At 38.5% G+C, this 15,617-nt stretch overlaps 1 pseudogene; it reads right to left on the bottom strand.

The window, feature by feature from the left end:
• Positions 1-1,080: 1,080 nt before the first annotated feature.
• Positions 1,081-15,288, bottom strand: LOC102115238 (arginase-2, mitochondrial pseudogene; annotated as a pseudogene).
• Positions 15,289-15,617: the final 329 nt, after the last annotated feature.

Genomic DNA, 15,617 nt, shown 5'->3' on the forward strand with positions numbered 1-15,617 from the left:
ATCAAGAAGGCTGACATTCGGTAGACAAAGAAGGACTAAGCCATGCAGACTTCTAGGGGAACAGAGTTCTGGGGACAGTGAGTTCAAAGGCTTTTGGTGTGAAGCGGCCTGACATGCTTCAGGAAAGGCACACTGGCCACTGGTGCTGTGGGAGAATTGAGGAGACCCAGAGGTACGCGGGGCGAAGGGAGGCCATGAGGTCTAGTGACCGACGGACTACTTTAAAGACTTTACCTTTCATCATGAGATGCAGGAGCACATTATCTTTATGAAAAGTAGCAGATGAGAAGCAAGTTAGCTGGAGGGAAGGATTGCTGTGAGGACTGCAGAACATGGCTGGTTACTCTGTTTTTCTTCTGTTGGAAAGCTTGAGCGGAATTATTCTTATTGATCCTAAGCCCATTTTCATGTAAGTGAGTGAAAAAAGGAAAGCAGGTCCAGGGGAGAGGCTTGAGTTCTCTTCCCAGCCAGGATGCTGATATGCGTCTCCTCCTTCCCTGCAGGCCCAGCATCCTCTGGCTCCTCCTTTATCTTTAGACAGCAGAATAGTAGGTGTGGGTGGACTTAATCTCCTTTCTCTTGTTACTTTTTTTTCCAATTAATTAATTTTTAAGTTGACAAATAAAAATTGTATATATCAGGCACAACATATTGTTTTGAAATATGTACACATTGTGGAATGGCTAAATCAAGCCAATTACCATATGCATGACCTCACATAATTATCATTTTTTTGTGGTGAAAATACTTGAAAATCTCCTCTCTTAGCATTTTTTGATATACCAAGGTACCAAATGCTGCTGTGCATCTTTAAATTTATACAACACTACAATGCATTAATACCCAGTGAAGTGCAAAATATGTATATGTGTGTGTGTGCGTGTGTATATATATACACACACACATTTACAGTAGTATTATTAGTCACCAAAATGGAGAGGGGAAACTTTACAATTGCGAGAATGTGCAAATGTTTCCATTAAGGCAATATTAACCCAGATAACCACTTAATACCTGTCCTCTCAAATGCCTTACACTTCTGGAATGTCCATTGTGAAACAAAATGGTGCACAGTCTTTCCTAAATTCTCACACACGCTTCATTTTCTGACTTGACCGGGAAACTGAAAATCTGGCCATAGGCAATGTCTGACCCAAATGTAAAGCAGTTACATCTTGTCTGACCCAAATGTAAAGCAGTTACATCTACTGGCAGGCTAGCTGTGGCCTTTGCCCCTTCCTCTGAAGTGCCCAGTTGAGGATTGACTTCAACAAGATCCAGCGCTGACAGCAACCCTGTACTATGTATTTCCTCAGTCATATAGATGCTTTCTTGAAGGGTCAGTCCCCCTACAATAGGGATTCCTGTGACTGGAGCCAGTGTAGAGTCAAATACATCAACATCAAAACTCAGATGGACAGACCTTTGTCTTTCCCAATCAGCAGATCAAATTTCTGTTGCATGACCTTCTGGGTACCAAATGGATCAGTGTCTCTCATGGAAAAATACTAGATATCATTGTTCTTTTAAAAAAATATCCCAGAGGGTCCACATCTCCTAGACCAGAATACACTACACTTGGGGAAGAGATACCAGGTTTGTCCAGGGAAATCCTAGAAGTTCTGGTACCTTTCCCTGTAGTTCTCTGAGGAGAAATGAAACTGATAGTCCATGGAGATTTCCTGATGAAATGGTAAGGGGTGTACTAATGTCTGCTGGGCATCAACCCAAGTGGCACAAAGGCCTGGGCAGTTCCAGGCATGACCACTAATGGTACTAATTGCCAGGCTAACCAGCAGAGCCAGTTGCTGGTTGGCTGAGCCACTGAGCACAGATTCACTGTTGAGTTGTTGAAGAGCTCCTCTGTGGGGACTGGAGTAAAACTACAATTTCCAAAGTCTTTTAGGCAGCAGCCCAAATTGGAGACCCTTTTTATCAATCCAACTTTTCTTCTGGCAGATGGACCACATTCCACTCCTTTTCTTTTCTGTCCCTACAAGAACAGGGCTCCTATCAAAGCCAGACTTCTTCAGGACAGAATGCACTTGAGTCTGGAGGAGACAAGTTCCTTAGGGACTTGATTGGCAGTGTGACGAATCACTGGGGCAGACGCAGAGCTCGGTACAGCTGGAAGCTTCCAGTCTCAGCAATTTTCAAGACAATATATTGTTATTAACTATAGTGGCCATAATTTTTAAATTCTGACTTCCCACGCACAAACACTAACAGACAGCAGGCAAATACACCAGGCATGTCAAATTTCTCAACCCAGACACATTTAGCAGATTTTATTTTAATGAAATATAATTTTTAAAAAGATTTTATACTTCATTAAAGTTTACTTACTGTGCACTTTCGCTCCCTCTGCTGGTTGTGAAGACTGTGGAAAACCACAATACATTGCCCTGCCAGGACTTAGACAGCAACCTGACATCGTTTATGGTTAATCTAGAGAAGGAATGAAGGCAAGCAAGCAGTGAGCACTAGCCGTACCACTGACACAGGGGCATCTCACTCTCTGCCCTGACTATGATGAAGCTGTGAGGGATCATGCACTGCAGCCCCTATTGTGCAGATAAGGAGGGTGAATTCCAGAGATTCAAAGCCTTCCTTAGCTCCAGATCCACGTGTAACTTAGGGTTCGGGGCCGGAACTCTCATGTGTAACTTGGAGAAATGTTCCTAGTGCTTGTAAACTTCATGGGCAGGACTTCATGGATAAATCAGATTGAGCTGTTAATGAAGAGTTAACCTAGCTTTAGATGCAGCATCCTTTTCTTGTTTGCTGATTGCAAGTGTCAGGTATCAACTGGTGGAAGGCGCTTATCTCAAACCCTTAACAGACAGAAAATGTTCATTTCTTCATGTGATAAAAGAACAGTAAAATTCCAGCTTAAAGTTGTTACAGCTTACTCTCTGAACTCATTAAATGACTACTCTGCTTGGATTTTTAAAATGTGGTTTCATAAATTAAACACTGAGTCTTAAAACCTTCCTTGAGTTGTAATGGCTTTCCTTTGTGAAACCATGTTGGGAATCCACCACCAACAAAGCGTTGTTTCCCATGCTCCTGTGCGTGCCTGGTGTCACCTGGGGTCTATGCCAAGTCAAACAAAAGAACTTTGGAAATCGTTTGTGAAGAAATTAACTCGTATACTTAAGTATATTTAAGTAGGTCAAACATCTCCTACTCCCCCACATTCCATGACTAATGCCCCAAATAAAAGTATATTCACTTTACATGCACCACATTTCCCAGAAAAAAAGCAGCAAATACAAGACATTTATCTGTCAGGGTGAATGCACAAGGTTCTGCTCATTTTTGCAGGAGGCAGGGAGCTGGAGGAGCTGCTGTCACCATCCTCTGACTCACAGATCACATAGGAGTTATTTGGTGCAGATGTTAGAGGAGAACAACATGCCTGGAACTTGTCTCTTGATAATGCTGTGGCTGTAGGACTGAAGAAGTTGGACTTGTAGTTTGTCCTTCCTCTTTGTATGACAGTTATTTATGCACTATTCTTTTTGCCTTTTTTGATTATAAGATCATTAAAGGCTGATACAATGTCTTACTGCTTACAGTATCTAGCGTGTACTATTTGCTAAAAAGAGGTTTGTTAAATAAAGATTTATATACTAGGTTCTGAATACATGTTTGTTAAGTGAAAAACTTTTAAAAGGTAATTCATTTGTGACTTTTCCAAAGCATTTCCAAACTATTTCCTGGACACCATTCTCACCTAACGTGATGAATTAGAAAAGCATCCAAATTGTTTACCCCTTTAAAAATATTTTATAACAATGAGTTGCAAAACTATTTCTTAAAACGTATTTCTAGGTAAGTAGTTTCTGAAAGGCTCCAACCATTAAGATTTAGTGTGTGATCATTATTAGTATAAATTTTTGAAAAGAAAAATCTATTTGCTACACATTTAACACTAAAGAACTAATATACATGTGTGAATAGCTGTATGAAATTTTGAAGCAAATGTTAGATCTAATTCCCCTTAATAAAAAGAAAGAATCATGTTTAATTGATAGAATACAGCATTTCCATGGTTCTCTAGCAAGTCAAAGGGCTTGTCCATTTTCTTGACATTGTATTTACTTAAATGAGTTTATCTAAAGGTAGAGAGCAAGGTTGCAGGCAGCTTAGAACAATGTAGTAATTGTCACTAATTAAGTGCCCTCAGCTGTGTCTATACTGGGCCACTGTTTACTTGCTTTATACATACTCAGCTGCAGGTAGCCACACTAAAAATTCCTCTACTTGTTATCGCCCCTTGCTGTTTTAATTTTTCCGGTGAAATATTGACAAACATGTCATGCTTGACTCTCACACTTTTCCTATGAATGGGTAAATTGAGAATAGAACCATTCTCTCTTATTTTGAATTTTCTGTCTAGAAGGTAGTTCAGGGTAGATGGATGTTGGCACTCGCTCATGAACTGGCCTGATTAAATGATTCTGAAAAATCGAAATTCAGAATGATTGTTCTTGGAATGGTGCTGCACTAGTATTCATTCATCAATATACTCTCAAACATGTTCTTTATAAGCATTACAAGCAATTCCCAAAGCTTGCTGGGAGTTCAGCAGAGTTAACCTTTGTAGACCTGACCCTTGACTGGGATCTACATAGCACCACGCTTGAACCACCATAGCTTTCAGCCATAGATAAGAGTTAATTTTTGCCACCTTGAACAGCGTTCTCAAGGTTTCTTTGCCTTAGTTGCCATGTGTATACAAAGATAATGAAAGACTAAACAAGTGCTTCTCAAACTCTAACATGCACATGAATTTCCTGGGCATCATACTAAATTTAGATTTGGATTCAAAGGTCTGTGGTGAAGCCAGAGATTCCACAGTGGTTCCCAGGTGCTCATCCAAGACTGCACATTGAGTGCCAAGGGGCTAGTTGATCTCTTTTGAGCCCTCAGCCCTGATATTCTCTCCTAAGGCCTTTGCTTGTGAAATATACTTTATCCTAAATTATGTGATAATTCATTGATTTTTGGTTATCATGCTATGAGGGTCTTATAACGTCACTGAACAAGGATAATGAATGAAGGTATAAATTGAACCACTGCACTATTTTAGAGGTTTTAAAATTCCTAAGCGTACAATAATAATAACTGCAGGAATTATATGCCAAGACTGTGTGTTCATGATTTTATCATGAAATACTAAACAGCAAAAGTAGATGGCATGTTCTGCCCATTATTATTATCAACACCACTTCAAAACTTTATAGGACCACATGAAATATCCATTAGTGCTAGCTATTTCATTTTCTTCAGTGTATATAAATACACAGCCTGGGAAAAGAATGAACTTTCAAATATTTATTTGCAAAATGTTACCTACATTTTATTTTGATGCATTGCTTTTCTTCAAGATATCTCAGAATTATTGGCACCCCCTTAAAATTATCTTTGCTTTTGCCTTCTGGCCACATTTCTGCCATCTACCACAATACCACTCCACCCCAAGGTAAAAATATCTACTTCTGGTGTCTTTTTTATTTAAATCAATTGTACAGGTAGGTTTTTTTAAACAGCAGAAATACATTAAGAATGTAAAAGGCTCTATGTTCTCTGGTTTCTTGGGATGTTATTTTAGCATCTGCACTCAATTTCAAAATCAGCTTGACTATTTCACATTTCTAGGGTTTTATAAATCTTGAACAGCATACCTCTTCATCACTTGGTTTCCTTGCGCCAATTACTAAGCAATAATATGCAAGATTTTAACAAAAATATTCATTTCACATTTTTCTTTAAGAGATTAAATGTAGTACAAGCAAGTATTTAAAAAACAGTGATTGTTTCAAATGTTGTTCAAAGCATATTGTGAAGGGCCAGAGTAAGGGTTTATGCAGATAATGCATTCATGATTGAACTATTTGTATATTAAATATGATGTTAGGTTATAAATTAACTTAAGCTCTTGAAATTTATAGACGAATTCAAAAATGTAAATCTGCTCAGAAAAGGCTATTTATCTCATTCGTTTGTATGGTAATTGAAGGTTCATAATGAAATAATCTGATGCACAGAACCCAGCTAAATTAGCCTGCCCATAATGTACTATCTTGAAGTGACTTCACATTTTCATTAGAGCCTTTCTAATTTCTAAAGCAAAATTAATGCAATTAGTGATCAAATCAATACATATTGATCATGAGTTTCTTCAATATGGCATGAACATATTAGGTCAAAAAGAAAGGGCTTTTTAAGATAATAGAATAAATATAAGAAATTTAAGTTGTAAATAAGACAGCTTTGTGCTACTTTCTATTGTAGCTACTATTTATAAGGAAGTGGCAATATTATTTTTATCATTGTTTGGATGCAATTCAACACAATGTGCTACATCCCTGTCCCTTCCCCCCAATGCATTAATAGGGTATTCATTGTCCATATGGATTTTTCTCTCCATAAATATCCAAAAGCAATTTTTTTTCCTCATGGTGCAGAATTTCAGATGACTAATTACTCAAAAGCATTTCTTTCTTTTCACATGCAAATGTAAGCAAGATTCCAGGGAGGAGCCCACCCCCCAAACCCTCAGCCCAGTAAATGTACCTTTGACGGAGTAGGCTGCGGTTAAACGTATGCAGGAAAGGCTTGAAGCCCAGAATAAAAAATCAAAACGCATTTGTGGAAATCAAGGGACTGTTGCTTTTCTACATACTAATCAGCTTATTTCACAGTGAAATAAAATGATACTTCTAAGAGAGAGAGAAAAAAAGACCCAGTCCTAGAAACACCCCTCCTCACCCCCAGCTAAATGGATTCTGAGATGTCGTTCAACTGGTGTCTACTCCTGAGGTGTGAGGGAAAACTATGATAAACTGTCTTAACTGGCCAGCTTCTTGTTTTAAGAGCAGATCATGTAGATTCTGGGGAAAATTTTTGAGTAAACCCAAAAGAAAAGATCATATTGTTGAGTCAAGTCTGCCTTTGAGATCCTGCAACATCTAAGCCACGGAGAGAGACGAAAACCACAAGACTGTGGTTTGCAGTTATGGCCCGCTAATTTGCTTTTCCATCTTGAGGACATGTGAGGGCATGAGCTACTTTTTCTTCCTTTTTTTTTTTTTTTTTTTTTTTTGAGGCGGAGTCTCGCTCTGCCGCCCAGGTTGGAGTACAGTGGCCGGATCTCAGCTCACTACAAGCTCCGCCTCCCGGGTTTACGCCATTCTCCTGCCTCAGTCTCCCGAGTAGCTGGGACTACAGGCGCCCGCCACCTCGCCCGGCTAGTTTTTTTTTGTATTTTTAGTAGAGACGGGGTTTCACCGTGTTAGCCAGGATGGTCTCGATCTCCTGATCTCGTGATCCGCCCGTCTCAGCCTCCCAAAGTGCTGGGATTACAGGCTTGAGCCACCGCGCCCGGCTAGCTACTTTTTCTAACTCATATTTCATGACTGTATTTTCAGAAGCTTTATGGCATGTAAATAAATTCCCTTACTGTCTGTGATAAATTTCAATTGCTTTCTTTTAAAAAAGGTAATTAATTTAAAGTTTTCCTTGCAATTTTCACACCATATGAACATAAATAAAGCTTTTCATGGTGTTATAAATTTATAAACTGTAATGACTCGAAAGAATGGCAGTGACAGGTGTACATTTTATTTTGTTTAGAGACTGGTCTGCTTTACTTGAAAGTGATGTCACAGATTTTGAGTTCATTTATTCAAAAATTGAGTACATTTATTCACGAATATGAAACTCTTTAGTGCTGGTGAAGCAACCTGGTAGAACTGACTTAATATGACTAATCTCATAATTTCTGAAATTAGAGCATCTTTGATGAAAATAATAGATTTATATTTGCTAAACTATTTAAAAATTCTCCTGAGGGAGTTACTATATGTGTTTACAGGTGTTTCTAGATTACTACTTAGAACAGTGTTGCCAAGCAATACAGCATTCACTTGTCACTGGTCCCATGTGATGCTTTGGCAAAAATGAATTCCATGGATAAATATAAAGTTGGAAAGACTGTTATTTTGTGGGAAATATACAATATACATTAGCATAATGAGGCTCTCAGAAGTCCTGCAAGAAAGATGACTATTTAACACTAGTTAACTCAACATTTCCCAAATTGATTGAGTTACCCAATCTTTTGGTTTTTCTTCTTCTAACATATCTACTTTGGGATACTCTGATTTTGATTTGGCGAGTGACAGGGAAGTCATAAAGTCTGAATTCTGAGGATATGCTAAATGGCAATAACCACTTCACATTTTATTTTAGTCATTAGGAAAGAGCTGACAAATCCAGTTCATCAACATACTTCTCTCCCTGTGATTAAAGTCTTATTCCTTAGCCTGAGCTATTTCAATCAAATCAAACCACTAAGACTGATAATAACTGATACTACAGCCACCTATTTAAGAATCTCCCCCTTCCTGGCTGGGTGCAGTGGCTCACACCTGAAATCCCATCACTTTCAGAGGCCAAGATGGGAGGATTGCTTGAGGCCAGGAGTTTGAGACCAGCCTAGTCAACATAACGAGACCCTGTCCCTACAAAAAAAAGAAAAGAAAACTAGCCAGGCATGGTGGTGCACACCTATGATTCCGGTGTGCACCTATAGTCCCAGTGTGCACCTGTGGTCCCAGTGCACACTTATGGTCCCTTTTACTTGGGAGGCAGAGGTGGGAAGGTTGCTTGAGCCCAGGAGGTCAGGGTTATAGTGAGCTGTGTTCAGAAAACTGCACTTCATCCTGGGAGATGGAGTGAGACTACATCTCCAAAAAATAAAAAATAAGAAATAAAAATCTCCCTCTTCCTGCGGAAAAGATAAAATAGTTCTTTCAAAAAAGTAAATAAACAAATAAATAATACATTGTCTTCATAAAGAAGACAGATAGCACAAGGAAAAAAAATACTTGTAATAATCCCTTCTTTGTAAACATCCAGATGCATATTTTTCCAGTCTTTTTATATGTATATAACCATTTACAAAATTGGATTTGGTATTTATTTCTCATAACCTATTTATTTTCACTCAGTGATACATAGTGAACATGTTTCCATGTCAATAAATCTATAACATCATTGCTTTTCATTGTATGCATGTACCATATATTTTAAAAGGTTAAAAAGATGGCAGTCTTTTAGTCAGTAAAGATTGGTATGTTTAATGGCTTTGCTGTATTCTTGATAGGTGTATGGCAGGGACAGGCTCTGTGCAGGCATCACTGCTGTGCTGAAGGGGTGGAGGGGGAAGGGAGGTCTGTTCTTCCTGGAGGTCCATCTCCTCCACGGAGATAAATCAAGGACCAAGCAGAAGCTGAGGATTCTGCCTGCATCTGCCACTCCCTTCTCCCTTCCTCTTCCTACAATTCATCTTCCCCAAACACCGTCTCCCCACTGAGTTGTCTACCTGTAAGTGGGGTCTTTCTGCAAGGTTGGGAGCTCTGATTTGGAGGTGATGTTTGCTGTAGAGATGGTCCCTGCAGGGTAGAACAACTGCTGCCCTCCCCTCATGCTTAATCTGGGAAGGATAGTCAGAACCTCTGCCCATCAGGACCTCTGTGGTGATTGGAGAGTCAGCCAAACTCACCAGACAGCTAAAGCTGCTCTAGAGATGCCCCATGGCCAACATGTTTTCAGAGGGGCAGCAGAGTACCCTGGATTGGCCCCTGGTTTCTGGTCAAGCTATGGCAGCCTGAGTTTTGCTACTATGGACCCTGATCTTACAATAGACCTAACAGAAGCTAAGGGTGGTGCTAATTTTTTTTCATATTATATTTGAAATTATTCCTGTGAACATGCTGTGCATACTTAGGCCAAAGGTTGCAAGAATGCCTGCCAAAAAATAGGGGCACATATAACTAGATTTTCTAGGGAAATGGAAACCACAATTCATTATCTTCTTCTAAGATTTCTTTGAAGACCCCAGTCTGAGCTAAATGCTCCCTTATTTACATTTCCTGACTATTCTGTACATTCCTGCGACTTCTATCACCCTATAGTTTTTTGTCTGTCATTGCACAGGCATGTGAGGACCTGAAGGATAAGCTGCCATGTCTTACCATATTTATTTATTTTTTAATTTTTAAAATCAAGCAGAGACCCTAGACACTAAGTGTGGAACCAAAAACTTGGGCTCTTTTTCCAGGTTGAGAAGTGGAAAAGCATGGACTCTGGAGTCCAACTGCCAAGGTTCAAGTCTCAGTTCTCTGTGACTTTGGGCAAGTTATTCAATCGTTCTGGGTTTTTTTATCTTAAAATGTGGATAACAGTAGTACTTGCTTCGCAGGGCTATTCTGAGTAATAATGGGTTGATTTTTCTACAATGCATTTAGAATAATTCATGACATTTAGTATTATATGGCTATTAATTTAATTATAATTTGGTCATATCAAATTGCTCCCCAAGCCTCTTTTCCTCACAGGTATAAGTGAGATATATTGGCGGTGATTAGCACAGTGCCTGGGACATACTACAGGCTCAGTGGATACTTCCTGGGTGAGATTGATAATCCATTGTGTGAGCCTGTGAAAGTTCTAAATGGGGCAAGCATGAAGTACACTAAGGGTGGGCACTGTAGCCACTTCTTGGGCTTGCTATGCTCCCTGTTAATGGCACATCTGTGGCGGCCATACAGTTAGCTAAGTTAAGTTATACTACTTCTGGTTGTTTGTTGTTGTTGTTGTTTTTGACATGAAGGTAGATAAGAATATGTAAGTTCGTAATATTCATATTAAAATAGCAGGGAATGTCCAATCCTGTATTTCCTCAATGCTTCCACTCATGAGCATAACACCGTATAGTGTAAATGAGAAAAAAAAAATCATAGCTGAGTCTTCAGATTGGAGATTGGAAGGAGGTCCATTTTTAATGGCATTGAAATAAGAAGTGAACCTAAACTCACCATTGCTTATTTATGGCTGTAGTTATTTCTCTCTGGTACACCCCAGAGGGTTACTTTCTGTTGTTAATTGGAACTTCTAAGCCATTTTTATTTACAAAGTGTTTTACAGTCATTGGTATTGATGACTTATAATTCCCCCATGAGTTAGGTGTCAGGATGAGGCATTGACACAGGCTCCACTCTCAGGAAGCTGAGACGTGAGGGCGGATAAATCTGCCCCCTCCCACATGGCAGCCATGGGGTCCTGGTTTGCTTTGTTTTGGCTTGTCGGATTCATATTACCTTCTCCATGTGCACTGATAGCAGTTACAATTGGATTCCTGAATACAGGGTCTTTTGAGGAAGGACTGAAAGAGAGTGACACCAAAACCACTTAGCAATTTTTTTGTCGCTCTGTTCGCCATTAAAATGAGTTTTCCTTGCAACTGTATGTCTTTCGGCACACTTATTTTGCTTTTTAAAGAAGTAAGACAAATAACTGCCTGTTTATTGTTAAATTTGTAGTGCCAGTCATGACAAGCATAAGGATAGTAACACTTTTGCCAGCAGGGTGCTTATCTGTTTTACTAGTTCAGAAGGACTTGATTGATGCGAAAGACCAAGGTCTCAGTAAAGACAATTTAGCCATTTCCATACAGTTTATGCTTGTGTTAGTTGTATCCTGCAGGGGAGTCCCCAGGGGTGGCTTCTTTGACCTTCCCTCTAAAAGGTAACACATAGAGATTCCTAAAGGAACCATCGTCTAACAAGACTAATGATGACTCCCATGCCTATTATCATTCAGAGACAGAGAAGGAGGCTTTAGAAATGCAGTACCACATTCCTCCCTTGATGTTTCACATGATCTATTAAAGCATTATGTGGCAGATAAATTAATCATTAAAAACTTACAGTTAAGTCTTTACAAATAATAACCAGGTGTACCTTGATTATCTTTGATCTCAATATATATATTTTCTGTCACTAAACAGATGATACATAGCAGTTTGTTTTACTGACGAGTTTGAGAGACTCAAGGAAAAAAAAAAGCTATTTTCCTCCAGCATTCTTTCTTTTTCTTTTCATTTCTTTCTTTCCTTTTTCCCATTTTTCAAGTTAGAAGAGCTGAAACGAAGTTCTTCATTCAGTAATAGCTCATGACAGCCACGATCATTTTTTCATCTTGCTTTGCTGGAGTGTGAGTATGAAGCATCTTCACTGTTTATTATTCCAGCTATCCTTCCATTTGATTTATTCCTCCCATTCATTGCTACTTAGTATTTAAAAGTTCTGACCAGGGGACATGCTCCACATCTTGTGTGCATTAGGTGCTCCAGGATACACTGGGTTCCACTTAATGCCATCACTTTGGATGGAGGTGGATTTTTTTTTTTTTTCTAATGTGCTTTTCGTCACATTAACCACTTCCAGGGTTAACATTTTCTACATTCCAAAAAGAAAAGAAAAAAGATGATAACATGAAATAATGCAGTTGCAACAATTAGATATATGCCAGACAACTGAAAATTCATGACAACACAAAGCAGTATTTGTACCATAAATGATTTCTTCATTCTCTATTAAGAAAAATACTTCAAAGTTTTAAAATACTGCTGGTGAAGCTCAGGTTAATAACAATGGTTTGGGTAAGTGATAAATTCAGAAGCAGCACCAGGAATGTGGTGGTGGAGATAAGTGCAACCAGAGACGGAAAAGTACTCCTCAGCAAACAGTAGACTTCTTAAAGAAGTTGAAAGAAGAAAAGAATGAAGTGTGGTTGAAATCTTTGTTAATTATAGATATTTACAATCTATCTACAATCTACTCCATTAAGTAATGATCTGTTTTTATTATGTCAGTCTAGGAAAGAAACAACTTTAATTTGTCGTTTCAAAATTTAATTTAAAATTAAATGTGTGGGCCAGGTGCGGTGGCTCATGCCGATAATACCAGCACTTTGGGGGGCCGAGGCGGGCAGATCACGAGGTCAGGAGATCCAGACCATCCTGGCTAACACGGTGAAACCCCGTCTCTACTTAAAATACAAAAAATTAGCCAAGTGTGGTGGCGGGCACTTGTAGTTCCAGCTACTCAAGAGGCTGAGGCAGGAAAATGGCATGAACCCAGGAGGTGGAGCTTGCAGTGAGCCAAGATCACGCCACTGCACTCCAGCCTGGGCAACACAGCAGGACTCCATCTCAAAAAAACAAAAAAAAATTAAAGGTGTGATTTTCCTTTGTATATTGCTCAATAGTATAAGGACTGTGTTATGGCTAGGTATTAAAATATGGGAATTACTTGGGAGCAGAAATTAAGATTATTTTTTCTGGTTTGTTGAATTCCTTATATTTAAAAAAAAGTATTTGTCCTGAGCAGTTAGTGATGATAATATGAATTTTTACTTTTTAAAAATTCTTATTAAAACAAAAGTTGTTATTGAAAATTATTAATTGGAAACAAAGATAACTACATCTTCTTGAAATGCCAGTTAAAACTAACTCACTCTAGAGATGACAATATCTCAGGGTTGTTGATATAACTAATTTTTTTCTTTGAAAGAAAAATAATTCTTGGAGAAAGTAATAGCTATTATTAGTTATGATAATAGCTAAAATGTATTAAGCATCTTTTATATATCAACTGATTTAACTCCTTTTATTAACATGACATCATAGTCTAGTAGGCATTATTTTTCCCTGTTTTTACAGATAAAACAAGACAAAAACAGAGGCAAAGAGAGATGAAGTAAATCTCCCCAGAACATATGGCTAGTAAGGGGTCAAGCAATGGTGGGGTGAGATAATATATCTCCTCTGCTGAACCAATTACAAGATTTCAAGGATGTAAGTTTTTCTCTTCCCTTTCTTGGTAAGACTGACAGATGATCTAATGACATTTCATCATTGTATGATGCTGAAACCAAGGTCCAGAGATGTTAAACAATTTGCATGGAGTCACACAGCAAGTTGGTGGTGAATAGGGAAAGCTCTTTTGAACCCTACTATGTTATCTGAGTTGGGCCAGTTTGGCAGCCTACACTGGACAAGAGTAAGGCCAGGAGTGAATGAATTGTACTCAGAGAGCGGAACAAAAGGAGAATGGTTAAATAAAAATGATTGTCTCTTCAACTAAAAGCGTGACACATTTGGGAGTGGAATAAAGAGCATGAGTCAGGACCACTGCAGGCACATTTATGGGGCAACTGATGTTTTTCTTGGGTATGATCCTCACCTCCTACCATTACCTTCCCTTCTTTTTTTTTGCACTATCTGGTGACCTGAATTAAAATTAATTATGTTTATGCTGTCTGAACTCCAGTCTCCCTATAAAATCATTCATTTAAAAGTATTAGTGCTATAATAATCCCTTCCTAGAGATTCAAAGAAACTGATAAAATGAATATTGGATGCTGATCTTTTAAGCAGTGTAGTATTTAGGGAGAGGAAACACTTTGACCTAAGAGGAGTTTCCCAGCATTCTTCAATTCAGATTATGTAAAAACTAACTTTTACACCTGTTTATAAATATGCCTGACCCTTAAAAGGTAATACTTTTTTCTAAAGAGCATTTACAATATGAATAATATAATACATTTGCTTTAAGACTACCCACTTTTGAGATGCCCCACCATGGTCTGATTTTTTAAAAACCCAACTCCATCTTAGACCGTTATCCAGTATGGTGGCCTTTCCCTTATTCAAATCCCTGGAGATAAAATGGAAGCATGGAGAAGTTATTTTCCAACAGTGAAATCAAAGCTAATGTGGAACCTTTCTAATTCCCATTTGCATGACCCATTATGCTGATTTATTTAATGTTAGATTTTATGAATGAGAGTAGATGCTGAGAATATGTAACTCTCAGATTTCAGACTATACAATCACTTTGAGTTCTCAGACTTCTGGACAAGTTCGACTAAACTCTATTTTTCTAAGTTCTTTTTCCTCTGAATAAGTGGGTCTTCAAGTGGAGAACACAGACCTGTGAGCAAAATTTTTATATCCCTTCCTGTCTTCCCTTAACTCAGCAAAGAGAAAAATGGAGGATTTCTATCCAAAAAGGGAAGTAATTTCTCCCTACCACAGGAATAAGATTGTCAGATTTAGCAAAGAAAAATATAGGACACCCATTTACATTTGAATTTTAGATAAAGAATGAATAATTTTTTAGTATAAGAATGTCCTATGAAATATTTGGATACCCTATATTTTAACTGGCAATTCTACCTGAGAAGGACTCGATCCACTTCCCTTAGAAAAGAGGTGTCAGCATTGTTCCAGCAACCTGTGGTCCCTGTGGAAACTGTTGCCTCATCAGGATAGTAGAACATCACTTTTGCCAGTAGCTCTTTGTATGTGCGGTAATAGCAGCACTGTCCCAGTGTTTGTCCTGTTGTCTTGAGCTTTGCTGGAGACATGGCCTTTGGGTCTTTTTTTGTTTATGGTGTCAAATTGGTGTAGGAAATGTGGCCATGCCTTCTGGAACTGGACCACTGAGGAAGAGGTAATCCTTTTATATTATGTTGATGGAAGCCACTCATATTTTAAGCATGGCATTGATGACTACATTCAAACTGCTGCATTGTAATCTGGTTACATTAGCTGGATTATATTTAAGGCCTGCTGGCTTCATCTAATTTAAGGCATAGTTCACTGACCAAATAAATAAGTTTTATAACAAAGAGGCATTTGTTTTAGGGCCCCCTGCATAGTATCCCAAAAGGGATTTCATAGGTATCCTTCTATG

This window comes from Macaca fascicularis, chromosome 4 (assembly GCF_037993035.2).
Source record: "Macaca fascicularis isolate 582-1 chromosome 4, T2T-MFA8v1.1".
Lineage (NCBI taxonomy): Eukaryota > Metazoa > Chordata > Mammalia > Primates > Cercopithecidae > Macaca > Macaca fascicularis.